Here is a 27,972-nt window from a genome sequence, read left to right as displayed (position 1 = left end):
GTATAGTGTTCTTTCATTTCCCTTGAGAAATCAAGATTGTCAAGGAGATTCTGCTGTTTTGCCAGTTCATAGCAAGAGATAGGGATCCAAAACACCTCAAAGGAAACCAATGAAGATTGGTGTTGGACAGAAACATAAAGTGGCCAGAGCCTCAAAGCAAAAGGCATATATTTTCAGTGATGAAATATAATATAATTATAAATTGTCTATTATTTTATTTTCCAAGTATTTTACTTTCCAAATATTCAATAAAATTTGCATTTGGCAAAAGTCCTTCGAGCTGGATTTGAACCAGCGACCTAAGGATGCCTGTTTTACCACTACAGTCCTCCCCTCCACCAACTGAGCTATCGAAGGCTTGGCAAATCATTCTCTAGCAAGCTCAATACGATCTTCCACTTCAACCGGCGACATGCAAACATCTCTTGCAATTCGTGCAAAATATTACAAATTTGGCTTGTGAGGTTCCCGAATTGAGTAAAAGCACATCAGTTGACAATTAAAAAAATGACCCCCTCCGCAGTCTCCCGCATGTTACTGACCACCATACTAAGGGGGAAAAGTTGAAAGGCGGTGCCTCACAGGCCATCTCCTCAGAGTATTCAGCAGTGTTGGGCCTTAACAATATTTTAATACCTTGGATGGTGTATAGTGTTCTCTCATTTCCCTTGAGAAATCAAGATTGTCAAGGAGATTCTGCTGTTTTGCCAGTTCATAGCAAGAGATGGGGATCCAAAACACCTCACAGGAAACCAATGAAGATTGGTGTTGGACAGAAACATAACGTGGCCAGAACCTCAAAGCAAAAGGCATATATTTTCAGTGATGAAATATAATATAATTATAAATTGTATATTATTTTATTTTCCAAGTATTTTACTTTCCAAGTATTCAATAAAATTTGCATTTGGCAAAAGTCCTTCGAGCCGGATTTGAACCAGCGACCTAAGGATGCCTGTTTTACCACTACAGTCTACCACTACAGTCCTCCGCTCTACCAACTGAGCTATCGAAGGCTTGGCAAATCATTCTCTAGCAAGCTCAATACGATCTTCCACTTCAACCGTCGACATGCAAACATCTCTTGCAATTCGTGCAAAATACTACAAATTTGGCTTGTGAGGTTCCCGAATTGAGTAAAAGCACATCAGTTCCCAATTAAAAAAATGACCCCCTCCGCAGTCTCCCGCATGTTACTGACCACCATACTAAGGGGGAAAAGTTGAAAGGCGGCGCCTCACAGGCCATCTCCTCAGAGTATTCAGCCGTGTTGGGCCTTGACAATATTTTAATATCTTGGATGGTTTATAGTGTGCTCTCATTTCCCTTGAGAAATCAAGATTGTCAAGGGGATTCTGCTGTTTTGTCAGTTCATAGCAAGAGATGGGGATCCAAAACACCTCACAGGAAACCAACGAAGATGGGTGTCAGACAGAAAAATAACATGGCCACAGCCTCAAAGCAAAAGGCATCTATTTTCAGTGATGAAATATAATATAATTATAAATTGTCTATTATTCTATTTTCCAAGTATTTTACTTTCCAAGTATTCAATAAAATTTGCATTTGGCAAAAGTCCTTCGAGCCGGATTTGAAACAGCGACCTAAGGATGCCTGTTTTAACACTACAGTCCTCTGCTCTACCAACTGAGCTATCGAAGGTTTGGCAAATCATTTTCTAGCAAGCTCAATACGAGCTTCCACTTCAACCATCGACGTGCAAACATCTCTTGCAATTCGTGCAAAATACTACAAATTTGGCTTGTTAGGTTCCCGAATTGAGTAAAAGCACATCAGTTCCCAATTAAAGAAATGACCCCCTCCGCAGTCTCCCACATGTTACTGACCACCATACTAAGGAGGAAAAGTTGAAAGGCGGCCCCTCACAGGCCATCTCCTCAGAGTATTCAGCAGTGTTGGGCCTTGACAATATTTTAATATCTTGGATGGTGTATAGTGTTCTCTCATTTCCATTGAAAAATCAAGATTTTCAAGGAGATTCTGCTGTTTTGCCAGTTCATAGCAAGAGATGGGAATCCAAAACACCTCACAGGAAACCAACGAACATGGGTGTAGGACAGAAAAATAACATGGCCACAGCCTCAAAGCAAAAGGCATCTATTTTCAGTGATGAAATATAATATAATTATAAATTGTCTGTTTTTTTATTTTCCAAGTATTTTACTTTCCAAGTATTCAATAAAATTTGCATTTGGCAAAAGTCCTTCGAGCCGGATTTGAACCAGCGACCTAAGGATGCCTGTTTTACCACTACAGTCTACCACTACAGTCCTCCGCTCTACCAACTGAGCTATCGAAGGCTTGGCAAATCATGCTCTAGCAAGCCCAATACGATCTTCCACTTCAACCGTCGACATGCAAACATCTCTTGCAATTCGTGCAAAATACTACAAATTTGGCTTGTGAGGTTCCCGAATTGAGTAAAAGCACATCAGTTCCCAATTAAAAAAATGACCCCCTCCGCAGTCTCCCGCATGTTACTGACCACCATACTAAGGGGGAAAAGTGGAAAGGCGGCGCCTCACAGGCCATCTCCTCAGAGTATTCAGCCGTGTTGGGCCTTGACAATATTTTAATATCTTGGATGGTTTATAGTGTGCTCTCATTTCCCTTGAGAAATCAAGATTGTCAAGGGGATTCTGCTGTTTTGTCAGTTCATAGCAAGAGATGGGGATCCAAAACACCTCACAGGAAACCAACGAAGATGGGTGTCGGACAGAAAAATAACATGGCCACAGCCTCAAAGCAAAAGGCATCTATTTTCAGTGATGAAATATAATATAATTATAAATTGTCTATTATTCTATTTTCCAAGTATTTTACTTTCCAAGTATTCAATAAAATTTGCATTTGGCAAAAGTCCTTCGAGCCGGATTTGAAACAGCGACCTAAGGATACCTGTTTTAACACTACAGTCCTCTGCTCTACCAACTGAGCTATCGAAGGTTTGGCAAATCATTTTCTAGCAAGCTCAATACAAGCTTCCACTTCAACCATCGACGTGCAAACATCTCTTGCAATTCGTGCAAAATACTACAAATTTGGCTTGTTAGGTTCCCGAATTGAGTAAAAGCACATCAGTTCCCAATTAAAGAAATGACCCCCTCCGCAGTCTCCCACATGTTACTGACCACCATACTAAGGAGGAAAAGTTGAAAGGCGGACCCTCACAGGCCATCTCCTCAGAGTATTCAGCAGTGTTGGGCCTTGACAATATTTTAATATCTTGGATGGTGTATAGTGTTCTCTCATTTCCATTGAAAAATCAAGATTTTCAAGGAGACTCTGCTGTTTTGCCAGTTCATAGCAAGAGATGGGAATCCAAAACACCTCACAGGAAACCAACGAAGATGGGTGTCGGACAGAAAAATAACATGGCCACAGCCTCAAAGCAAAAGGCATCTATTTTCAGTGATGAAATATAATATAATTATAAATTGTCTGTTTTTTTATTTTCCAAGTATTTTACTTTCCAAGTATTCAATAAAATTTGCATTTGGCAAAAGTCCTTCGAGGCGGATTTGAACCAGCGACCTAAGGATGCCTGTTTTGCCACTACAGTCCTCCGCTCTACCAACTGAGCTATCAAAGGCTTGGCAAATCATTCTCTAGCAAGCTCAATACGATCTTCCACTTCAACCGTCGACATGCAAACATCTCTTGCAATTCATGCAAAATACTACAAATTTGACTTGTGAGGTTCACGAATTGAGTAAAAGCACATCAGTTCCCAATTAAAAAAATTACCCCCTCCGCACTCTCCCGCATGTTACTGACCACCATACTAAGGGGGAAAAGTTGAAAGGCGGCGCCTGACAGGCCATCTCCTCAGAGTATTCAGCCGTGTTGGGCCTTGACAATATTTTAATATCTTGGATGGTGTATAGTGTTCTCTCATTTCCCTTGAGAAATCAAGATTGTCAAGGGGATTCTGCTGTTTTGTCAGTTCATAGCAAGAGATGGGGATCCAAAACACCTCACAGGAAACCAACAAAGATGGGTGTCGGACAGAAAAATAACATGGCCACAGCCTCAAAGCAAAAGGCATCTATTTTCAGTGATAAAATATAATATAATTATAAATTGTCTGTTATTTTATTTTCCAAGTATTTTACTTTCCAAGTATTCAATAAAATTTGCATTTGGCAAAAGGCCTTCGAGCCAGTGTTGAAACAGAGACCTAAGGATGCCTGTTTTACCACTACAGTCCTCCGCTCAACCAACTGAGCTATCGAAGGTTTGGCAAATCAATTTCTAGCAAGCTCAATACGAGCTTCCACTTCAACCGTCGACCTGCAAACATCTCTTGCAATTCGTGCAAAATACTACAAATTTGGCTTGTGAGGTTCCCGAATCGAGTAAAAGCACATCAGTTCCCAATTAAAAAAATGACCCCCTCCGCAGTCTCCTGCATGTTACTGACCACCATACTAAGGAGGAAAAGTTGAAAGGCGGCGCCTCACAGGCCATCTCCTCAGAGTATTCAGCAGTGTTGGGCCTTGACAATATTTTAATATCTTGGATGGTGTATAGTGTTCTCTCATTTCCCTTGAGAAATCAAGATTGTCAAGGAGATTCTGCTGTTTTGCCAGTTCATAGCAAGAGATGGGGATCCAAAACACCTCACAGGAAACCAATGAAGATTGGTGTTGGACAGAAACATAACGTGGCCAGAACCTCAAAGCAAAAGGCATATATTTTCAGTGATGAAATATAATATAATTATAAATTGTATATTATTTTATTTTCCAAGTATTTTACTTTCCAAGTATTCAATAAAATTTGCATTTGGCAAAAGTCCTTCGAGCCGGATTTGAACCAGCGACCTAAGGATGCGTGTTTTACCACTACAGTCTACCACTACAGTCCTCCGCTCTACCAACTGAGCTATCGAAGGCTTGGCAAATCATTCTCTAGCAAGCTCAATACGATCTTCCACTTCAACCGTCGACATGCAAACATCTCTTGCAATTCGTGCAAAATACTACAAATTTGGCTTGTGAGGTTCCCGAATTGAGTAAAAGCACATCAGTTCCCAATTAAAAAAATGACCCCCTCCGCAGTCTCCCGCATGTTACTGACCACCATACTAAGGGGGAAAAGTTGAAAGGCGGCGCCTCACAGGCCATCTCCTCAGAGTATTCAGCCGTGTTGGGCCTTGACAATATTTTAATATCTTGGATGGTTTATAGTGTGCTCTCATTTCCCTTGAGAAATCAAGATTGTCAAGGGGATTCTGCTGTTTTGTCAGTTCATAGCAAGAGATGGGGATCCAAAACACCTCACAGGAAACCAACGAAGATGGGTGTCAGACAGAAAAATAACATGGCCACAGCCTCAAAGCAAAAGGCATCTATTTTCAGTGATGAAATATAATATAATTATAAATTGTCTATTATTCTATTTTCCAAGTATTTTACTTTCCAAGTATTCAATAAAATTTGCATTTGGCAAAAGTCCTTCGAGCCGGATTTGAAACAGCGACCTAAGGATGCCTGTTTTAACACTACAGTCCTCTGCTCTACCAACTGAGCTATCGAAGGTTTGGCAAATCATTTTCTAGCAAGCTCAATACGAGCTTCCACTTCAACCATCGACGTGCAAACATCTCTTGCAATTCGTGCAAAATACTACAAATTTGGCTTGTGAGGTTCCCGAATTGAGTAAAAGCACATCAGTTCCCAATTAAAAAAATGACCCCCTCCGCAGTCTCCCGCATGTTACTGACCACCATACTAAGGGGGAAAAGTGGAAAGGCGGCGCCTCACAGGCCATCTCCTCAGAGTATTCAGCCGTGTTGGGCCTTGACAATATTTTAATATCTTGGATGGTTTATAGTGTGCTCTCATTTCCCTTGAGAAATCAAGATTGTCAAGGGGATTCTGCTGTTTTGTCAGTTCATAGCAAGAGATGGGGATCCAAAACACCTCACAGGAAACCAACGAAGATGGGTGTCGGACAGAAAAATAACATGGCCACAGCCTCAAAGCAAAAGGCATCTATTTTCAGTGATGAAATATAATATAATTATAAATTGTCTATTATTCTATTTTCCAAGTATTTTACTTTCCAAGTATTCAATAAAATTTGCATTTGGCAAAAGTCCTTCGAGCCGGATTTGAAACAGCGACCTAAGGATACCTGTTTTAACACTACAGTCCTCTGCTCTACCAACTGAGCTATCGAAGGTTTGGCAAATCATTTTCTAGCAAGCTCAATACAAGCTTCCACTTCAACCATCGACGTGCAAACATCTCTTGCAATTCGTGCAAAATACTACAAATTTGGCTTGTTAGGTTCCCGAATTGAGTAAAAGCACATCAGTTCCCAATTAAAGAAATGACCCCCTCCGCAGTCTCCCACATGTTACTGACCACCATACTAAGGAGGAAAAGTTGAAAGGCGGACCCTCACAGGCCATCTCCTCAGAGTATTCAGCAGTGTTGGGCCTTGACAATATTTTAATATCTTGGATGGTGTATAGTGTTCTCTCATTTCCATTGAAAAATCAAGATTTTCAAGGAGACTCTGCTGTTTTGCCAGTTCATAGCAAGAGATGGGAATCCAAAACACCTCACAGGAAACCAACGAAGATGGGTGTCGGACAGAAAAATAACATGGCCACAGCCTCAAAGCAAAAGGCATCTATTTTCAGTGATGAAATATAATATAATTATAAATTGTCTGTTTTTTTATTTTCCAAGTATTTTACTTTCCAAGTATTCAATAAAATTTGCATTTGGCAAAAGTCCTTCGAGGCGGATTTGAACCAGCGACCTAAGGATGCCTGTTTTGCCACTACAGTCCTCCGCTCTACCAACTGAGCTATCAAAGGCTTGGCAAATCATTCTCTAGCAAGCTCAATACGATCTTCCACTTCAACCGTCGACATGCAAACATCTCTTGCAATTCATGCAAAATACTACAAATTTGACTTGTGAGGTTCACGAATTGAGTAAAAGCACATCAGTTCCCAATTAAAAAAATTACCCCCTCCGCACTCTCCCGCATGTTACTGACCACCATACTAAGGGGGAAAAGTTGAAAGGCGGCGCCTGACAGGCCATCTCCTCAGAGTATTCAGCCGTGTTGGGCCTTGACAATATTTTAATATCTTGGATGGTGTATAGTGTTCTCTCATTTCCCTTGAGAAATCAAGATTGTCAAGGGGATTCTGCTGTTTTGTCAGTTCATAGCAAGAGATGGGGATCCAAAACACCTCACAGGAAACCAACAAAGATGGGTGTCGGACAGAAAAATAACATGGCCACAGCCTCAAAGCAAAAGGCATCTATTTTCAGTGATAAAATATAATATAATTATAAATTGTCTGTTATTTTATTTTCCAAGTATTTTACTTTCCAAGTATTCAATAAAATTTGCATTTGGCAGAAGTCCTTCGAGCCGGATTTGAGCCAGCGACCTAAGGATGCCTGTTTTACCACTACAGTTCTCCGCTCTACCAACTGAGCTATCAAAGGCTTGGCAAATCATTCTCTAGCAAGCTCAATACGATCTTCAACTTCAACCGTCGACATGCAAACATCTCTTGCAATTCATGCAAAATACTACAAATTTGGCTTGTGAGGTTCACAAATTGAGTAAAAGCACATCAGTTCCCATTTAAAAAAATTACCCCCTCTGCAGTCTCTCGCATGTTACTGACCACCATACTAAGGGGGAAAAGTTGAAAGGCGGCGCCTCACAGGCCATCTCCTCAGAGTATTCAGCAGTGTTGGGCCTTGACAATATTTTAATATCTTGGATGGCGTATAGTGTTCTCTCATTTCCCTTGAGAAATCAAGATTGTCAAGGAGATTCTGCTGTTTTGCCAGTTCATAGCAAGAGATGGGGATCCAAAACACCTCACAGGAAACCAATGAACATTGGTGTTGGACAGAAACATAACGTGGCCAGAGCCTCAAAGCAAAAGGCATCTATTTTCAGTGATGAAATATTATATAATTATAAATTGTCTGTTATTTTATTTTCCAAGTATTTTACTTTCCAAGTATTCAATAAAATTTGCATTTGGCAAAAGTCCTTCGAGCCGGATTTGAGACAGCGACCTAAGGATGCCTGTTTTACCACTACAGTCCTCCGCTCTACCAACTGAGCTATGAAAGGCTTGGCAAATCATTCTCTAGCAAGCTCAATACGATCTTCCACTTCAACCGTCGACATGCAAACATCTCTTGCAATTCATGCAAAATACTACAAATTTGGCTTGTGAGGTTCACGAATTGAGTAAAAGCACATCAGTTCCCATTTAAAAAAATTACCCCCTCTGCAGTCTCCCGCATGTTACTGACCACCATACTAAGGGGGAAAAGTTGAAAGGCGGCGCCTCACAGGCCATCTCCTCAGAGTATTCAGCCGTGTTGGGCCTTGACAATATTTTAATATCTTGGATGGTGCATAGTGTTCTCTCATTTCCCTTGAGAAATCAAGATTGTCAAGGGGATTCTGCTGTTTTGTCAGTTCATAGCAAGAGATGGGGATCCAAAACACCTCACAGGAAACCAACGAAGATTGGTGTCGGACAGAAAAATAACGTGGCCACAGCCTCAAAACAAAAGGCATCTATTTTCAGTGATGAAATATAATATAATTATAAATTGTCTGTTATTTTACTTTCCAAGTATTTTACTTTCCAAGTATTCAATAAAATTTGCATTTGGCAAAAGTCCTTCGAGCCGGATTTGAACCAGCGACCTAAGGATGTCTGTTTCACCACTACATCCAAGGCTTGGCAAATCATTCTCTAGCAAACTCAATACGAGCTTCCACTTTAACCATCGACTTGTAAACATCTCTTGCAATTCGTGCAAACTATTACAAATTTGGCTTGTGAGGTTCCCGAATTGAGTAAAAGCACATCAGTTGACAATTAAAAAAATGACCCCCTCCGCAGTCTCCCGCATGTTACTGGCCACCATACTAAGGGGGAAAAGTTGAAAGGCGGCGCCTCACAGGCCATCTCCTCAGAGTATTCAGCAGTGTTGGGCCTTAACAATATTTTAATACCTTGGATGGTGTATAGTGTTCTTTCATTTCCCTTGAGAAATCAAGATTGTCAAGGAGATTCTGCTGTTTTGCCAGTTCATAGCAAGAGATAGGGATCCAAAACACCTCAAAGGAAACCAATGAAGATTGGTGTTGGACAGAAACATAAAGTGGCCAGAGCCTCAAAGCAAAAGGCATATATTTTCAGTGATGAAATATAATATAATTATAAATTGTCTATTATTTTATTTTCCAAGTATTTTACTTTCCAAGTATTCAATAAAATTTGCATTTGGCAAAAGTCGTTCGAGCTGGATTTGAACCAGCGACCTAAGGATGCCTGTATTACCACTACTGTCCTCCCCTCCACCAACTGAGCTATCGAAGGCTTGGCAAATCATTCTCTAGCAAGCTCAATGCGATCTTCCACTTCAACCGGCGACATGCAAACATCTCTTGCAATTCGTGCAAAATATTACAAATTTGGCTTGTGAGGTTCCCGAATTGAGTAAAAGCACATCAGTTGACAATTAAAAAAATGACCCCCTCCGCAGTCTCCCGCATGTTACTGACCACCATACTAAGGGGGAAAAGTTGAAAGGCGGTGCCTCACAGGCCATCTCCTCAGAGTATTCAGCAGTGTTGGGCCTTAACAATATTTTAATACCTTGGATGGTGTATAGTGTTCTCTCATTTCCCTTGAGAAATCAAGATTGTCAAGGAGATTCTGCTGTTTTGCCAGTTCATAGCAAGAGATGGGGATCCAAAACACCTCACAGGAAACCAATGAAGATTGGTGTTGGACAGAAACATAACGTGGCCAGAACCTCAAAGCAAAAGGCATATATTTTCAGTGATGAAATATAATATAATTATAAATTGTATATTATTTTATTTTCCAAGTATTTTACTTTCCAAGTATTCAATAAAATTTGCATTTGGCAAAAGTCCTTCGAGCCGGATTTGAACCAGCGACCTAAGGATGCCTGTTTTACCACTACAGTCTACCACTACAGTCCTCCGCTCTACCAACTGAGCTATCGAAGGCTTGGCAAATCATTCTCTAGCAAGCTCAATACGATCTTCCACTTCAACCGTCGACATGCAAACATCTCTTGCAATTCGTGCAAAATACTACAAATTTGGCTTGTGAGGTTCCCGAATTGAGTAAAAGCACATCAGTTCCCAATTAAAAAAATGACCCCCTCCGCAGTCTCCCGCATGTTACTGACCACCATACTAAGGGGGAAAAGTTGAAAGGCGGCGCCTCACAGGCCATCTCCTCAGAGTATTCAGCCGTGTTGGGCCTTGACAATATTTTAATATCTTGGATGGTTTATAGTGTGCTCTCATTTCCCTTGAGAAATCAAGATTGTCAAGGGGATTCTGCTGTTTTGTCAGTTCATAGCAAGAGATGGGGATCCAAAACACCTCACAGGAAACCAACGAAGATGGGTGTCAGACAGAAAAATAACATGGCCACAGCCTCAAAGCAAAAGGCATCTATTTTCAGTGATGAAATATAATATAATTATAAATTGTCTATTATTCTATTTTCCAAGTATTTTACTTTCCAAGTATTCAATAAAATTTGCATTTGGCAAAAGTCCTTCGAGCCGGATTTGAAACAGCGACCTAAGGATGCCTGTTTTAACACTACAGTCCTCTGCTCTACCAACTGAGCTATCGAAGGTTTGGCAAATCATTTTCTAGCAAGCTCAATACGAGCTTCCACTTCAACCATCGACGTGCAAACATCTCTTGCAATTCGTGCAAAATACTACAAATTTGGCTTGTTAGGTTCCCGAATTGAGTAAAAGCACATCAGTTCCCAATTAAAGAAATGACCCCCTCCGCAGTCTCCCACATGTTACTGACCACCATACTAAGGAGGAAAAGTTGAAAGGCAGCCCCTCACAGGCCATCTCCTCAGAGTATTCAGCAGTGTTGGGCCTTGACAATATTTTAATATCTTGGATGGTGTATAGTGTTCTCTCATTTCCATTGAAAAATCAAGATTTTCAAGGAGATTCTGCTGTTTTGCCAGTTCATAGCAAGAGATGGGAATCCAAAACACCTCACAGGAAACCAACGAACATGGGTGTAGGACAGAAAAATAACATGGCCACAGCCTCAAAGCAAAAGGCATCTATTTTCAGTGATGAAATATAATATAATTATAAATTGTCTGTTTTTTTATTTTCCAAGTATTTTACTTTCCAAGTATTCAATAAAATTTGCATTTGGCAAAAGTCCTTCGAGCCGGATTTGAACCAGCGACCTAAGGATGCCTGTTTTACCACTACAGTCTACCACTACAGTCCTCCGCTCTACCAACTGAGCTATCGAAGGCTTGGCAAATCATGCTCTAGCAAGCCCAATACGATCTTCCACTTCAACCGTCGACATGCAAACATCTCTTGCAATTCGTGCAAAATACTACAAATTTGGCTTGTGAGGTTCCCGAATTGAGTAAAAGCACATCAGTTCCCAATTAAAAAAATGACCCCCTCCGCAGTCTCCCGCATGTTACTGACCACCATACTAAGGGGGAAAAGTGGAAAGGCGGCGCCTCACAGGCCATCTCCTCAGAGTATTCAGCCGTGTTGGGCCTTGACAATATTTTAATATCTTGGATGGTTTATAGTGTGCTCTCATTTCCCTTGAGAAATCAAGATTGTCAAGGGGATTCTGCTGTTTTGTCAGTTCATAGCAAGAGATGGGGATCCAAAACACCTCACAGGAAACCAACGAAGATGGGTGTCGGACAGAAAAATAACATGGCCACAGCCTCAAAGCAAAAGGCATCTATTTTCAGTGATGAAATATAATATAATTATAAATTGTCTATTATTCTATTTTCCAAGTATTTTACTTTCCAAGTATTCAATAAAATTTGCATTTGGCAAAAGTCCTTCGAGCCGGATTTGAAACAGCGACCTAAGGATACCTGTTTTAACACTACAGTCCTCTGCTCTACCAACTGAGCTATCAAAGGCTTGGCAAATCATTTTCTAGCAAGCTCAATACGATCTTCCACTTCAACCATCGACATGCAAACATCTCTTGCAATTCATGCAAAATACTACAAATTTGACTTGTGAGGTTCACGAATTGAGTAAAAGCACATCAGTTCCCAATTAAAAAAATTACCCCCTCCGCACTCTCCCGCATGTTACTGACCACCATACTAAGGGGGAAAAGTTGAAAGGCGGCGCCTGACAGGCCATCTCCTCAGAGTATTCAGCCGTGTTGGGCCTTGACAATATTTTAATATCTTGGATGGTGTATAGTGTTCTCTCATTTCCCTTGAGAAATCAAGATTGTCAAGGGGATTCTGCTGTTTTGTCAGTTCATAGCAAGAGATGGGGATCCAAAACACCTCACAGGAAACCAACAAAGATGGGTGTCGGACAGAAAAATAACATGGCCACAGCCTCAAAGCAAAAGGCATCTATTTTCAGTGATGAAATATAATATAATTATAAATTGTCTGTTATTTTATTTTCCAAGTATTTTACTTTCCAAGTATTCAATAAAATTTGCATTTGGCAAAAGTCCTTCGAGCCAGTGTTGAAACAGCGACCTAAGGATGCCTGTTTTACCACTACAGTCCTCCGCTCAACCAACTGAGCTATCGAAGGTTTGGCAAATCAATTTCTAGCAAGCTCAATACGAGCTTCCACTTCAACCGTCGACCTGCAAACATCTCTTGCAATTCGTGCAAAATACTACAAATTTGGCTTGTGAGGTTCCCGAATCGAGTAAAAGCACATCAGTTCCCAATTAAAAAAATGACCCCCTCCGCAGTCTCCCGCATGTTACTGACCACCATACTAAGGAGGAAAAGTTGAAAGGCGGCGCCTCACAGGCCATCTCCTCAGAGTATTCAGCAGTGTTGGGCCTTGACAATATTTTAATATCTTGGATGGTGTATAGTGTTCTCTCATTTCCCTTGAGAAATCAAGATTGTCAAGGAGATTCTGCTGTTTTGCCAGTTCATAGCAAGAGATGGGGATTCAAAACACCTCACAGGAAACCAATGAAGATTGGTGTTGGACAGAAACATAACGTGGCCAGAGCCTCAAAGCAAAAGGCATCTATTTTCAGTGATGAAATATAATATAATTATAAATTGTCTGTTATTTTATTTTCCAAGTATTTTACTTTCCAAGTATTCAATAAAATTTGCATTTGGCAGAAGTCCTTCGAGCCGGATTTGAGCCAGCAACCTAAGGATGCCTGTTTTACCACTACAGTTCTCCGCTCTACCAACTGAGCTATCAAAGGCTTGGCAAATCATTCTCTAGCAAGCTCAATACGATCTTCAACTTCAACCGTCGACATGCAAACATCTCTTGCAATTCATGCAAAATACTACAAATTTGGCTTTTGAGGTTCACAAATTGAGTAAAAGCACATCAGTTCCCATTTAAAAAAATTACCCCCTCTGCAGTCTCTCGCATGTTACTGACCACCATACTAAGGGGGAAAAGTTGAAAGGCGGCGCCTCACAGGCCATCTCCTCAGAGTATTCAGCAGTGTTGGGCCTTGACAATATTTTAATATCTTGGATGGCGTATAGTGTTCTCTCATTTCCCTTGAGAAATCAAGATTGTCAAGGAGATTCTGCTGTTTTGCCAGTTCATAGCAAGAGATGGGGATCCAAAACACCTCACAGGAAACCAATGAACATTGGTGTTGGACAGAAACATAACGTGGCCAGAGCCTCAAAGCAAAAGGCATCTATTTTCAGTGATGAAATATTATATAATTATAAATTGTCTGTTATTTTATTTTCCAAGTATTTTACTTTCCAAGTATTCAATAAAATTTGCATTTGGCAAAAGTCCTTCGAGCCGGATTTGAGACAGCGACCTAAGGATGCCTGTTTTACCACTACAGTCCTCCGCTCTACCAACTGAGCTATGAAAGGCTTGGCAAATCATTCTCTAGCAAGCTCAATACGATCTTCCACTTCAACCGTCGACATGCAAACATCTCTTGCAATTCATGCAAAATACTACAAATTTGGCTTGTGAGGTTCACGAATTGAGTAAAAGCACATCAGTTCCCATTTAAAAAAATTACCCCCTCTGCAGTCTCCCGCATGTTACTGACCACCATACTAAGGGGGAAAAGTTGAAAGGCGGCGCCTCACAGGCCATCTCCTCAGAGTATTCAGCCGTGTTGGGCCTTGACAATATTTTAATATCTTGGATGGTGCATAGTGTTCTCTCATTTCCCTTGAGAAATCAAGATTGTCAAGGGGATTCTGCTGTTTTGTCAGTTCATAGCAAGAGATGGGGATCCAAAACACCTCACAGGAAACCAACGAAGATTGGTGTCGGACAGAAAAATAACGTGGCCACAGCCTCAAAACAAAAGGCATCTATTTTCAGTGATGAAATATAATATAATTATAAATTGTCTGTTATTTTACTTTCCAAGTATTTTACTTTCCAAGTATTCAATAAAATTTGCATTTGGCAAAAGTCCTTCGAGCCGGATTTGAACCAGCGACCTAAGGATGTCTGTTTCACCACTACATCGAAGGCTTGGCAAATCATTCTCTAGCAAACTCAATACGAGCTTCCACTTTAACCATTGACTTGTAAACATCTCTTGCAATTCGTGCAAACTATTACAAATTTGGCTTGTGAGGTTCCCGAATTGAGTAAAAGCACATCAGTTGACAATTAAAAAAATGACCCCCTCCGCAGTCTCCCGCATGTTACTGGCCACCATACTAAGGGGGAAAAGTTGAAAGGCGGCGCCTCACAGGCCATCTCCTCAGAGTATTCAGCAGTGTTGGGCCTTAACAATATTTTAATACCTTGGATGGTGTATAGTGTTCTTTCATTTCCCTTGAGAAATCAAGATTGTCAAGGAGATTCTGCTGTTTTGCCAGTTCATAGCAAGAGATAGGGATCCAAAACACCTCAAAGGAAACCAATGAAGATTGGTGTTGGACAGAAACATAAAGTGGCCAGAGCCTCAAAGCAAAAGGCATATATTTTCAGTGATGAAATATAATATAATTATAAATTGTCTATTATTTTATTTTCCAAGTATTTTACTTTCCAAGTATTCAATAAAATTTGCATTTGGCAAAAGTCGTTCGAGCTGGATTTGAACCAGCGACCTAAGGATGCCTGTTTTACCACTACAGTCCTCCCCTCCACCAACTGAGCTATCGAAGGCTTGGCAAATCATTCTCTAGCAAGCTCAATACGATCTTCCACTTCAACCGGCGACATGCAAACATCTCTTGCAATTCGTGCAAAATATTACAAATTTGGCTTGTGAGGTTCCCGAATTGAGTAAAAGCACATCAGTTGACAATTAAAAAAATGACCCCCTCCGCAGTCTCCCGCATGTTACTGACCACCATACTAAGGGGGAAAAGTTGAAAGGCGGTGCCTCACAGGCCATCTCCTCAGAGTATTCAGCAGTGTTGGGCCTTAACAATATTTTAATACCTTGGATGGTGTATAGTGTTCTCTCATTTCCCTTGAGAAATCAAGATTGTCAAGGAGATTCTGCTGTTTTGCCAGTTCATAGCAAGAGATGGGGATCCAAAACACCTCACAGGAAACCAATGAAGATTGGTGTTGGACAGAAACATAACGTGGCCAGAACCTCAAAGCAAAAGGCATATATTTTCAGTGATGAAATATAATATAATTATAAATTGTATATTATTTTATTTTCCAAGTATTTTACTTTCCAAGTATTCAATAAAATTTGCATTTGGCAAAAGTCCTTCGAGCCGGATTTGAACCAGCGACCTAAGGATGCCTGTTTTACCACTACAGTCTACCACTACAGTCCTCCGCTCTACCAACTGAGCTATCGAAGGCTTGGCAAATCATTCTCTAGCAAGCTCAATACGATCTTCCACTTCAACCGTCGACATGCAAACATCTCTTGCAATTCGTGCAAAATACTACAAATTTGGCTTGTGAGGTTCCCGAATTGAGTAAAAGCACATCAGTTCCCAATTAAAAAAATGACCCCCTCCGCAGTCTCCCGCATGTTACTGACCACCATACTAAGGGGGAAAAGTTGAAAGGCGGCGCCTCACAGGCCATCTCCTCAGAGTATTCAGCCGTGTTGGGCCTTGACAATATTTTAATATCTTGGATGGTTTATAGTGTGCTCTCATTTCCCTTGAGAAATCAAGATTGTCAAGGGGATTCTGCTGTTTTGTCAGTTCATAGCAAGAGATGGGGATCCAAAACACCTCACAGGAAACCAACGAAGATGGGTGTCAGACAGAAAAATAACATGGCCACAGCCTCAAAGCAAAAGGCATCTATTTTCAGTGATGAAATATAATATAATTATAAATTGTCTATTATTCTATTTTCCAAGTATTTTACTTTCCAAGTATTCAATAAAATTTGCATTTGGCAAAAGTCCTTCGAGCCGGATTTGAAACAGCGACCTAAGGATGCCTGTTTTAACACTACAGTCCTCTGCTCTACCAACTGAGCTATCGAAGGTTTGGCAAATCATTTTCTAGCAAGCTCAATACGAGCTTCCACTTCAACCATCGACGTGCAAACATTTCTTGCAATTCGTGCAAAATACTACAAATTTGGCTTGTTAGGTTCCCGAATTGAGTAAAAGCACATCAGTTCCCAATTAAAAAAATGACCCCCTCCGCAGTCTCCCACATGTTACTGACCACCATACTAAGGAGGAAAAGTTGAAAGGCGGCCCCTCACAGGCCATCTCCTCAGAGTATTCAGCAGTGTTGGGCCTTGACAATATTTTAATATCTTGGATGGTGTATAGTGTTCTCTCATTTCCATTGAAAAATCAAGATTTTCAAGGAGATTCTGCTGTTTTGCCAGTTCATAGCAAGAGATGGGAATCCAAAACACCTCACAGGAAACCAACGAAGATGGGTGTAGGACAGAAAAATAACATGGCCACAGCCTCAAAGCAAAAGGCATCTATTTTCAGTGATGAAATATAATATAATTATAAATTGTCTGTTTTTTTATTTTCCAAGTATTTTACTTTCCAAGTATTCAATAAAATTTGCATTTGGCAAAAGTCCTTCGAGCCGGATTTGAAACAGAGACCTAAGGATGCCTGTTTTACCACTACAGTCTACCACTACAGTACTCCGCTCTACCAACTGAGCTATCGAAGGCTTGGCAAATCATGCTCTAGCAAGCCCAATACGATCTTCCACTTCAACCGTCGACATGCAAACATCTCTTGCAATTCGTGCAAAATACTACAAATTTGGCTTGTGAGGTTCCCGAATTGAGTAAAAGCACATCAGTTCCCAATTAAAAAAATGACCCCCTCCGCAGTCTCCCGCATGTTACTGACCACCATACTAAGGGGGAAAAGTGGAAAGGCGGCGCCTCACAGGCCATCTCCTCAGAGTATTCAGCCGTGTTGGGCCTTGACAATATTTTAATATCTTGGATGGTTTATAGTTTGCTCTCATTTCCCTTGAGAAATCAAGATTGTCAAGGGGATTCTGCTGTTTTGTCAGTTCATAGCAAGAGATGGGGATCCAAAACACCTCACAGGAAACCAACGAAGATGGGTGTCGGACAGAAAAATAACATGGCCACAGCCTCAAAGCAAAAGGCATCTATTTTCAGTGATGAAATATAATATAATTATAAATTGTCTATTATTCTATTTTCCAAGTATTTTACTTTCCAAGTATTCAATAAAATTTGCATTTGGCAAAAGTCCTTCGAGCCAGATTTGAAACAGCGACCTAAGGATACCTGTTTTAACACTACAGTCCTCTGCTCTACCAACTGAGCTATCGAAGGTTTGGCAAATCATTTTCTAGCAAGCTCAATACAAGCTTCCACTTCAACCATCGACGTGCAAACATCTCTTGCAATTCGTGCAAAATACTACAAATTTGGCTTGTTAGGTTCCCGAATTGAGTAAAAGCACATCAGTTCCCAATTAAAAAAATGACCCCCTCCGCAGTCTCCCACATGTTACTGACCACCATACTAAGGAGGAAAAGTTGAAAGGCGGCCCCTCACAGGCCATCTCCTCAGAGTATTCAGCAGTGTTGGGCCTTGACAATATTTTAATATCTTGGATGGTGTATAGTGTTCTCTCATTTCCATTGAAAAATCAAGATTTTCAAGGAGATTCTGCTGTTTTGCCAGTTCATAGCAAGAGATGGGAATCCAAAACACCTCACAGGAAACCAACGAAGATGGGTGTAGGACAGAAAAATAACATGGCCACAGCCTCAAAGCAAAAGGCATCTATTTTCAGTGATGAAATATAATATAATTATAAATTGTCTGTTTTTTTATTTTCCAAGTATTTTACTTTCCAAGTATTCAATAAAATTTGCATTTGCCGAAAGTCCTTCGAGCCGGATTTGAACCAGCGACCTAAGGATGCCTGTTTTACCACTACAGTCTACCACTACAGTCCTCCGCTCTACCAACTGAGCTATCGAAGGCTTGGCAAATCATGCTCTAGCAAGCCCAATACGATCTTCCACTTCAACCGTCGACATGCAAACATCTCTTGCAATTCGTGCAAAATACTACAAATTTGGCTTGTGAGGTTCCCGAATTGAGTAAAAGCACATCAGTTCCCAATTAAAAAAATGACCCCCTCCGCAGTCTCCCGCATGTTACTGACCACCATACTAAGGGGGAAAAGTGGAAAGGCGGCGCCTCACAGGCCATCTCCTCAGAGTATTCAGCCGTGTTGGGCCTTGACAATATTTTAATATCTTGGATGGTTTATAGTGTGCTCTCATTTCCCTTGAGAAATCAAGATTGTCAAGGGGATTCTGCTGTTTTGTCAGTTCATAGCAAGAGATGGGGATCCAAAACACCTCACAGGAAACCAACGAAGATGGGTGTCGGACAGAAAAATAACATGGCCACAGCCTCAAAGCAAAAGGCATCTATTTTCAGTGATGAAATATAATATAATTATAAATTGTCTATTATTCTATTTTCCAAGTATTTTACTTTCCAAGTATTCAATAAAATTTGCATTTGGCAAAAGTCCTTCGAGCCGGATTTGAAACAGCGACCTAAGGATACCTGTTTTAACACTACAGTCCGCTGCTCTACCAACTGAGCTATCGAAGGTTTGGCAAATCATTTTCTAGCAAGCTCAATACAAGCTTCCACTTCAACCATCGACGTGCAAACATCTCTTGCAATTCGTGCAAAATACTACAAATTTGGCTTGTTAGGTTCCCGAATTGAGTAAAAGCACATCAGTTCCCAATTAAAGAAATGACCCCCTCCGCAGTCTCCCACATGTTACTGACCACCATACTAAGGAGGAAAAGTTGAAAGGCGGCCCCTCACAGGCCATCTCCTCAGAGTATTCAGCAGTGTTGGGCCTTGACAATATTTTAATATCTTGGATGGTGTATAGTGTTCTCTCATTTCCATTGAAAAATCAAGATTTTCAAGGAGATTCTGCTGTTTTGCCAGTTCATAGCAAGAGATGGGAATCCAAAACACCTCACAGGAAACCAACGAAGATGGGTGTAGGACAGAAAAATAACATGGCCACAGCCTCAAAGCAAAAGGCATCTATTTTCAGTGATGAAATAGAATATAATTATAAATTGTCTGTTATTTTACTTTCCAAGTATTTTACTTTCCAAGTATTCAATAAAATTTGCATTTGGCAAAAGTCCTTCGAGCTGGATTTGAACCAGCGATGTAAGGATGCCTGTTTCACTACTACAGTCCTCCACTCTACCAACCGAGCTATCGAAGGCTTGGCAGATCGGTCTCTAGCAAGCTCAATACGAGCTTCCACTTCAACCGTCGACATGCAAACATCTCTTGCAATTCGTGCAAAATACTACAAATTTGGCTTGTGAGGTTCCCGAATTGAGTAAAAGCACATCAGTTGACAATTAAAAAAATGACCCCCTCTGCAGTCTCCCGCATGTTACTGACCACCATACTAAGGGGGAAAAGTTGAAAGGCGGCGCCTCACAGGCCATCTCCTCAGAGTATTCAGCAGTGTTGGGCCTTGACAATATTTTAATATCTTGGATGGTGTATAGTGTTCTCTCATTTCCATTGAGAAATCAAGATTGTCAAGGAGATTCTGCTGTTTTGCCAGTTCATAGCAAGAGATGGGGATCCAAAACACCTCACAGGAAACCAATGAAGATTGGTGTTGGACAGAAACATAACGTGGCCAGAGCCTCAAAGCAAAAGGCATCTATTTTCAGTGATGAAATATAATATAATTATAAATTGTCTGTTATTTTATTTTCCAAGTATTTTACTTTCCAAGTATTCAATAAAATTTGCATTTGGCAAAAGTCCTTCGAGCCGGATTTGAACCAGCGACCTAAGGATGTCTGGTTTACCATTACAGTCCTCTGCTCTACCAACTAAGCTATCGAAGGCTTGGCAAATCATTCTCTAGCAAGCTCAATACGATCTTCCACTTCAACCGTCGACATGCAAACATTTCTTACAATTTGTGCAAAATACTACAAATTTGGCTTGTGAGGTTCCCGAATTGAGTAAAAGCACATCAGTTCCCAATTAAAAAAATTACCCCCTCCGCACTCTCCCGCATGTTACTGACCACCATACTAAGGGGGAAAAGTTGAAAGGCGGCGCCTCACAGGCCATCTCCTCAGAGTATTCAGCCGTGTTCGGCCTTGACAATATTTTAATATCTTGGATGGTGCATAGTGTTCTCTCATTTCCCTTGAGAAATCAAGATTGTCAAGGGGATTCTGCTATTTTGTCAGTTCATAGCAAGAGATGGGGATCCAAAACACCTCATAGGAAACCAAGGAAGATTGGTGTCGGACAGAAAAATAACATGGCCACAGCCTCAAAGCAAAAGGCATCTATTTTCAGTGATGAAATATAATATAATTATAAATTGTCTGTTATTTTACTGTTCAAGTATTTTACTTTCCAAGTATTCAATAAAATTTGTATTTGGCATAAGTCCTTCGAGCCAGATTTGAACCAGCGACCTAAGGATGTCTGTTTCACCACTACATCAGAAGCTTGGCAAATCATTCTCTAGCAAACTCAATACGAGCTTCCACTTAAAACGTCGACTTGTAAACATCTCTTGCAATTCGTGCAAAATACTACAAATTTGGCTTGGGAGGTTCCCGAATTGAGTAAAAGCACATCAGTTGACAATTAAAAAAATGACCCCCTCTGCAGTCTCCCGCATGTTACTGACCACCATACTAAGGGGGAAAAGTTGAAAGGCGGCGCCTCACAGGCCATCTCCTCAGAGTATTCAGCAGTGTTGGGCCTTGACAATATTTTAATACCTTGGATGGTGTATAGTGTTCTCTCATTTCCCTTGAGAAATCAAGATTGTCAAGGAGATTCTGCTGTTTTGCCAGTTCATAGCAAGAGATGGGGATCCAAAACACCTCACAGGAAGCCAATGAAGATTGGTGTCGGACAGAAAAATAACGTGGCCACAGCCTCAAAGCAAAAGGCATCTATTTTCAGTGATGAAATATAATATAATTATAAATTGTCTGTTATTTTATTTTCCAAGTATTTTACTTTCCAAGTATTCAATAAAATTTGCATTTGGCAAAAGTCCTTCGAGCCGGATTTGAACCAGCGACCTAAGGATGTCTGTTTCACCACTACATCCAAGGCTTGGCAAATCATTCTCTAGCAAACTCAATATGAGCTTCCACTTCAACCGTCGACTTGTAAACATCTCTTGCAATTCGTGCAAAATATTACAAATTTGGCTTGTGAGGTTCCCGAATTGAGTAAAAGCACATCAGTTGACAATTAAAAAAATAACCCCTTCCGCATTCTCCCGCATGTTACTGACCACCATACTAAGGGGGAAAAGTTGAAAGGCGGCGCCTCACAGGCCATCTCCTCAGAGTATTCAGCAGTGTTGGGCCTTGACAATATTTTAATATCTTGGATGGCGTATAGTGTTCTCTCATTTCCCTTGAGAAATCAAGATTGTCAAGGAGATTCTGCTGTTTTGCCAGTTCATAGCAAGAGATGGGGATCCAAAACACCTCACAGGAAACCAATGAACATTGGTGTTGGACAGAAACATAACGTGGCCAGAGCCTCAAAGCAAAAGGCATCTATTTTCAGTGATGAAATATTATATAATTATAAATTGTCTGTTATTTTATTTTCCAAGTATTTTACTTTCCAAGTATTCAATAAAATTTGCATTTGGCAAAAGTCCTTCGAGCCGGATTTGAGACAGCGACCTAAGGATGCCTGTTTTACCACTACAGTCCTCCGCTCTACCAACTGAGCTATGAAAGGCTTGGCAAATCATTCTCTAGCAAGCTCAATACGATCTTCCACTTCAACCGTCGACATGCAAACATCTCTTGCAATTCATGCAAAATACTACAAATTTGGCTTGTGAGGTTCACGAATTGAGTAAAAGCACATCAGTTCCCATTTAAAAAAATTACCCCCTCTGCAGTCTCCCGCATGTTACTGACCACCATACTAAGGGGGAAAAGTTGAAAGGCGGCGCCTCACAGGCCATCTCCTCAGAGTATTCAGCCGTGTTGGGCCTTGACAATATTTTAATATCTTGGATGGTGCATAGTGTTCTCTCATTTCCCTTGAGAAATCAAGATTGTCAAGGGGATTCTGCTGTTTTGTCAGTTCATAGCAAGAGATGGGGATCCAAAACACCTCACAGGAAACCAACGAAGATTGGTGTCGGACAGAAAAATAACGTGGCCACAGCCTCAAAACAAAAGGCATCTATTTTCAGTGATGAAATATAATATAATTATAAATTGTCTGTTATTTTACTTTCCAAGTATTTTACTTTCCAAGTATTCAATAAAATTTGCATTTGGCAAAAGTCCTTCGAGCCGGATTTGAACCAGCGACCTAAGGATGTCTGTTTCACCACTACATCGAAGGCTTGGCAAATCATTCTCTAGCAAACTCAATACGAGCTTCCACTTTAACCATTGACTTGTAAACATCTCTTGCAATTCGTGCAAACTATTACAAATTTGGCTTGTGAGGTTCCCGAATTGAGTAAAAGCACATCAGTTGACAATTAAAAAAATGACCCCCTCCGCAGTCTCCCGCATGTTACTGGCCACCATACTAAGGGGGAAAAGTTGAAAGGCGGCGCCTCACAGGCCATCTCCTCAGAGTATTCAGCAGTGTTGGGCCTTAACAATATTTTAATACCTTGGATGGTGTATAGTGTTCTTTCATTTCCCTTGAGAAATCAAGATTGTCAAGGAGATTCTGCTGTTTTGCCAGTTCATAGCAAGAGATAGGGATCCAAAACACCTCAAAGGAAACCAATGAAGATTGGTGTTGGACAGAAACATAAAGTGGCCAGAGCCTCAAAGCAAAAGGCATATATTTTCAGTGATGAAATATAATATAATTATAAATTGTCTATTATTTTATTTTCCAAGTATTTTACTTTCCAAGTATTCAATAAAATTTGCATTTGGCAAAAGTCGTTCGAGCTGGATTTGAACCAGCGACCTAAGGATGCCTGTTTTACCACTACAGTCCTCCCCTCCACCAACTGAGCTATCGAAGGCTTGGCAAATCATTCTCTAGCAAGCTCAATACGATCTTCCACTTCAACCGGCGACATGCAAACATCTCTTGCAATTCGTGCAAAATATTACAAATTTGGCTTGTGAGGTTCCCGAATTGAGTAAAAGCACATCAGTTGACAATTAAAAAAATGACCCCCTCCGCAGTCTCCCGCATGTTACTGACCACCATACTAAGGGGGAAAAGTTGAAAGGCGGTGCCTCACAGGCCATCTCCTCAGAGTATTCAGCAGTGTTGGGCCTTAACAATATTTTAATACCTTGGATGGTGTATAGTGTTCTCTCATTTCCCTTGAGAAATCAAGATTGTCAAGGAGATTCTGCTGTTTTGCCAGTTCATAGCAAGAGATGGGGATCCAAAACACCTCACAGGAAACCAATGAAGATTGGTGTTGGACAGAAACATAACGTGGCCAGAACCTCAAAGCAAAAGGCATATATTTTCAGTGATGAAATATAATATAATTATAAATTGTATATTATTTTATTTTCCAAGTATTTTACTTTCCAAGTATTCAATAAAATTTGCATTTGGCAAAAGTCCTTCGAGCCGGATTTGAACCAGCGACCTAAGGATGCCTGTTTTACCACTACAGTCTACCACTACAGTCCTCCGCTCTACCAACTGAGCTATCGAAGGCTTGGCAAATCATTCTCTAGCAAGCTCAATACGATCTTCCACTTCAACCGTCGACATGCAAACATCTCTTGCAATTCGTGCAAAATACTACAAATTTGGCTTGTGAGGTTCCCGAATTGAGTAAAAGCACATCAGTTCCCAATTAAAAAAATGACCCCCTCCGCAGTCTCCCGCATGTTACTGACCACCATACTAAGGGGGAAAAGTTGAAAGGCGGCGCCTCACAGGCCATCTCCTCAGAGTATTCAGCCGTGTTGGGCCTTGACAATATTTTAATATCTTGGATGGTTTATAGTGTGCTCTCATTTCCCTTGAGAAATCAAGATTGTCAAGGGGATTCTGCTGTTTTGTCAGTTCATAGCAAGAGATGGGGATCCAAAACACCTCACAGGAAACCAACGAAGATGGGTGTCAGACAGAAAAATAACATGGCCACAGCCTCAAAGCAAAAGGCATCTATTTTCAGTGATGAAATATAATATAATTATAAATTGTCTATTATTCTATTTTCCAAGTATTTTACTTTCCAAGTATTCAATAAAATTTGCATTTGGCAAAAGTCCTTCGAGCCGGATTTGAAACAGCGACCTAAGGATGCCTGTTTTAACACTACAGTCCTCTGCTCTACCAACTGAGCTATCGAAGGTTTGGCAAATCATTTTCTAGCAAGCTCAATACGAGCTTCCACTTCAACCATCGACGTGCAAACATTTCTTGCAATTCGTGCAAAATACTACAAATTTGGCTTGTTAGGTTCCCGAATTGAGTAAAAGCACATCAGTTCCCAATTAAAAAAATGACCCCCTCCGCAGTCTCCCACATGTTACTGACCACCATACTAAGGAGGAAAAGTTGAAAGGCGGCCCCTCACAGGCCATCTCCTCAGAGTATTCAGCAGTGTTGGGCCTTGACAATATTTTAATATCTTGGATGGTGTATAGTGTTCTCTCATTTCCATTGAAAAATCAAGATTTTCAAGGAGATTCTGCTGTTTTGCCAGTTCATAGCAAGAGATGGGAATCCAAAACACCTCACAGGAAACCAACGAAGATGGGTGTAGGACAGAAAAATAACATGGCCACAGCCTCAAAGCAAAAGGCATCTATTTTCAGTGATGAAATATAATATAATTATAAATTGTCTGTTTTTTTATTTTCCAAGTATTTTACTTTCCAAGTATTCAATAAAATTTGCATTTGGCAAAAGTCCTTCGAGCCGGATTTGAAACAGAGACCTAAGGATGCCTGTTTTACCACTACAGTCTACCACTACAGTACTCCGCTCTACCAACTGAGCTATCGAAGGCTTGGCAAATCATGCTCTAGCAAGCCCAATACGATCTTCCACTTCAACCGTCGACATGCAAACATCTCTTGCAATTCGTGCAAAATACTACAAATTTGGCTTGTGAGGTTCCCGAATTGAGTAAAAGCACATCAGTTCCCAATTAAAAAAATGACCCCCTCCGCAGTCTCCCGCATGTTACTGACCACCATACTAAGGGGGAAAAGTGGAAAGGCGGCGCCTCACAGGCCATCTCCTCAGAGTATTCAGCCGTGTTGGGCCTTGACAATATTTTAATATCTTGGATGGTTTATAGTTTGCTCTCATTTCCCTTGAGAAATCAAGATTGTCAAGGGGATTCTGCTGTTTTGTCAGTTCATAGCAAGAGATGGGGATCCAAAACACCTCACAGGAAACCAACGAAGATGGGTGTCGGACAGAAAAATAACATGGCCACAGCCTCAAAGCAAAAGGCATCTATTTTCAGTGATGAAATATAATATAATTATAAATTGTCTATTATTCTATTTTCCAAGTATTTTACTTTCCAAGTATTCAATAAAATTTGCATTTGGCAAAAGTCCTTCGAGCCAGATTTGAAACAGCGACCTAAGGATACCTGTTTTAACACTACAGTCCTCTGCTCTACCAACTGAGCTATCGAAGGTTTGGCAAATCATTTTCTAGCAAGCTCAATACAAGCTTCCACTTCAACCATCGACGTGCAAACATCTCTTGCAATTCGTGCAAAATACTACAAATTTGGCTTGTTAGGTTCCCGAATTGAGTAAAAGCACATCAGTTCCCAATTAAAAAAATGACCCCCTCCGCAGTCTCCCACATGTTACTGACCACCATACTAAGGAGGAAAAGTTGAAAGGCGGCCCCTCACAGGCCATCTCCTCAGAGTATTCAGCAGTGTTGGGCCTTGACAATATTTTAATATCTTGGATGGTGTATAGTGTTCTCTCATTTCCATTGAAAAATCAAGATTTTCAAGGAGATTCTGCTGTTTTGCCAGTTCATAGCAAGAGATGGGAATCCAAAACACCTCACAGGAAACCAACGAAGATGGGTGTAGGACAGAAAAATAACATGGCCACAGCCTCAAAGCAAAAGGCATCTATTTTCAGTGATGAAATATAATATAATTATAAATTGTCTGTTTTTTTATTTTCCAAGTATTTTACTTTCCAAGTATTCAATAAAATTTGCATTTGCCGAAAGTCCTTCGAGCCGGATTTGAACCAGCGACCTAAGGATGCCTGTTTTACCACTACAGTCTACCACTACAGTCCTCCGCTCTACCAACTGAGCTATCGAAGGCTTGGCAAATCATGCTCTAGCAAGCCCAATACGATCTTCCACTTCAACCGTCGACATGCAAACATCTCTTGCAATTCGTGCAAAATACTACAAATTTGGCTTGTGAGGTTCCCGAATTGAGTAAAAGCACATCAGTTCCCAATTAAAAAAATGACCCCCTCCGCAGTCTCCCGCATGTTACTGACCACCATACTAAGGGGGAAAAGTGGAAAGGCGGCGCCTCACAGGCCATCTCCTCAGAGTATTCAGCCGTGTTGGGCCTTGACAATATTTTAATATCTTGGATGGTTTATAGTGTGCTCTCATTTCCCTTGAGAAATCAAGATTGTCAAGGGGATTCTGCTGTTTTGTCAGTTCATAGCAAGAGATGGGGATCCAAAACACCTCACAGGAAACCAACGAAGATGGGTGTCGGACAGAAAAATAACATGGCCACAGCCTCAAAGCAAAAGGCATCTATTTTCAGTGATGAAATATAATATAATTATAAATTGTCTATTATTCTATTTTCCAAGTATTTTACTTTCCAAGTATTCAATAAAATTTGCATTTGGCAAAAGTCCTTCGAGCCGGATTTGAAACAGCGACCTAAGGATACCTGTTTTAACACTACAGTCCGCTGCTCTACCAACTGAGCTATCGAAGGTTTGGCAAATCATTTTCTAGCAAGCTCAATACAAGCTTCCACTTCAACCATCGACGTGCAAACATCTCTTGCAATTCGTGCAAAATACTACAAATTTGGCTTGTTAGGTTCCCGAATTGAGTAAAAGCACATCAGTTCCCAATTAAAGAAATGACCCCCTCCGCAGTCTCCCACATGTTACTGACCACCATACTAAGGAGGAAAAGTTGAAAGGCGGCCCCTCACAGGCCATCTCCTCAGAGTATTCAGCAGTGTTGGGCCTTGACAATATTTTAATATCTTGGATGGTGTATAGTGTTCTCTCATTTCCATTGAAAAATCAAGATTTTCAAGGAGATTCTGCTGTTTTGCCAGTTCATAGCAAGAGATGGGAATCCAAAACACCTCACAGGAAACCAACGAAGATGGGTGTAGGACAGAAAAATAACATGGCCACAGCCTCAAAGCAAAAGGCATCTATTTTCA

The 27,972-nt window shown here is 40.7% G+C and overlaps 10 non-coding genes across 10 annotated transcripts; all 10 read right to left on the bottom strand.

Annotated features, from left to right (window-relative positions):
- Positions 1-917: 917 nt before the first annotated feature.
- TRNAY-GUA (transfer RNA tyrosine (anticodon GUA)) lies at positions 918-1,016 on the bottom strand. The gene is made up of 2 exons: positions 980-1,016; positions 918-953 (listed from the first exon to the last, which is right to left on the bottom strand). It is a non-coding gene; the product is annotated as a tRNA-Tyr (tRNA).
- A 1,206-nt stretch (positions 1,017-2,222) lies between these two features.
- TRNAY-GUA (transfer RNA tyrosine (anticodon GUA)) lies at positions 2,223-2,321 on the bottom strand. The gene is made up of 2 exons: positions 2,285-2,321; positions 2,223-2,258 (listed from the first exon to the last, which is right to left on the bottom strand). It is a non-coding gene; the product is annotated as a tRNA-Tyr (tRNA).
- A 2,498-nt stretch (positions 2,322-4,819) lies between these two features.
- Positions 4,820-4,918, bottom strand: TRNAY-GUA (transfer RNA tyrosine (anticodon GUA)). The gene is made up of 2 exons: positions 4,882-4,918; positions 4,820-4,855 (listed from the first exon to the last, which is right to left on the bottom strand). It is a non-coding gene; the product is annotated as a tRNA-Tyr (tRNA).
- A 5,057-nt stretch (positions 4,919-9,975) lies between these two features.
- On the bottom strand, positions 9,976-10,074 carry TRNAY-GUA (transfer RNA tyrosine (anticodon GUA)). The gene is made up of 2 exons: positions 10,038-10,074; positions 9,976-10,011 (listed from the first exon to the last, which is right to left on the bottom strand). It is a non-coding gene; the product is annotated as a tRNA-Tyr (tRNA).
- Positions 10,075-11,280: 1,206 nt separating this feature from the next.
- TRNAY-GUA (transfer RNA tyrosine (anticodon GUA)) lies at positions 11,281-11,379 on the bottom strand. The gene is made up of 2 exons: positions 11,343-11,379; positions 11,281-11,316 (listed from the first exon to the last, which is right to left on the bottom strand). It is a non-coding gene; the product is annotated as a tRNA-Tyr (tRNA).
- A 4,411-nt stretch (positions 11,380-15,790) lies between these two features.
- Positions 15,791-15,889, bottom strand: TRNAY-GUA (transfer RNA tyrosine (anticodon GUA)). Its single transcript has 2 exons — positions 15,853-15,889; positions 15,791-15,826 (listed from the first exon to the last, which is right to left on the bottom strand). It is a non-coding gene; the product is annotated as a tRNA-Tyr (tRNA).
- Positions 15,890-18,400: 2,511 nt separating this feature from the next.
- On the bottom strand, positions 18,401-18,499 carry TRNAY-GUA (transfer RNA tyrosine (anticodon GUA)). Its single transcript has 2 exons — positions 18,463-18,499; positions 18,401-18,436 (listed from the first exon to the last, which is right to left on the bottom strand). It is a non-coding gene; the product is annotated as a tRNA-Tyr (tRNA).
- Positions 18,500-20,351: 1,852 nt separating this feature from the next.
- On the bottom strand, positions 20,352-20,437 carry TRNAY-GUA (transfer RNA tyrosine (anticodon GUA)). The gene is given in 2 exon segments: positions 20,352-20,387; positions 20,401-20,437. It is a non-coding gene; the product is annotated as a tRNA-Tyr (tRNA).
- A 3,715-nt stretch (positions 20,438-24,152) lies between these two features.
- On the bottom strand, positions 24,153-24,251 carry TRNAY-GUA (transfer RNA tyrosine (anticodon GUA)). The gene is made up of 2 exons: positions 24,215-24,251; positions 24,153-24,188 (listed from the first exon to the last, which is right to left on the bottom strand). It is a non-coding gene; the product is annotated as a tRNA-Tyr (tRNA).
- A 2,511-nt stretch (positions 24,252-26,762) lies between these two features.
- Positions 26,763-26,861, bottom strand: TRNAY-GUA (transfer RNA tyrosine (anticodon GUA)). Its single transcript has 2 exons — positions 26,825-26,861; positions 26,763-26,798 (listed from the first exon to the last, which is right to left on the bottom strand). It is a non-coding gene; the product is annotated as a tRNA-Tyr (tRNA).
- Positions 26,862-27,972: the final 1,111 nt, after the last annotated feature.

Source organism: Ambystoma mexicanum, chromosome 1p, assembly GCF_040938575.1.
Source record: "Ambystoma mexicanum isolate Mex_15411 chromosome 1p, UKY_AmexF1_1, whole genome shotgun sequence".
NCBI lineage: Eukaryota > Metazoa > Chordata > Amphibia > Caudata > Ambystomatidae > Ambystoma > Ambystoma mexicanum.
This window is presented reverse-complemented; position numbering and strand designations above follow the sequence as displayed.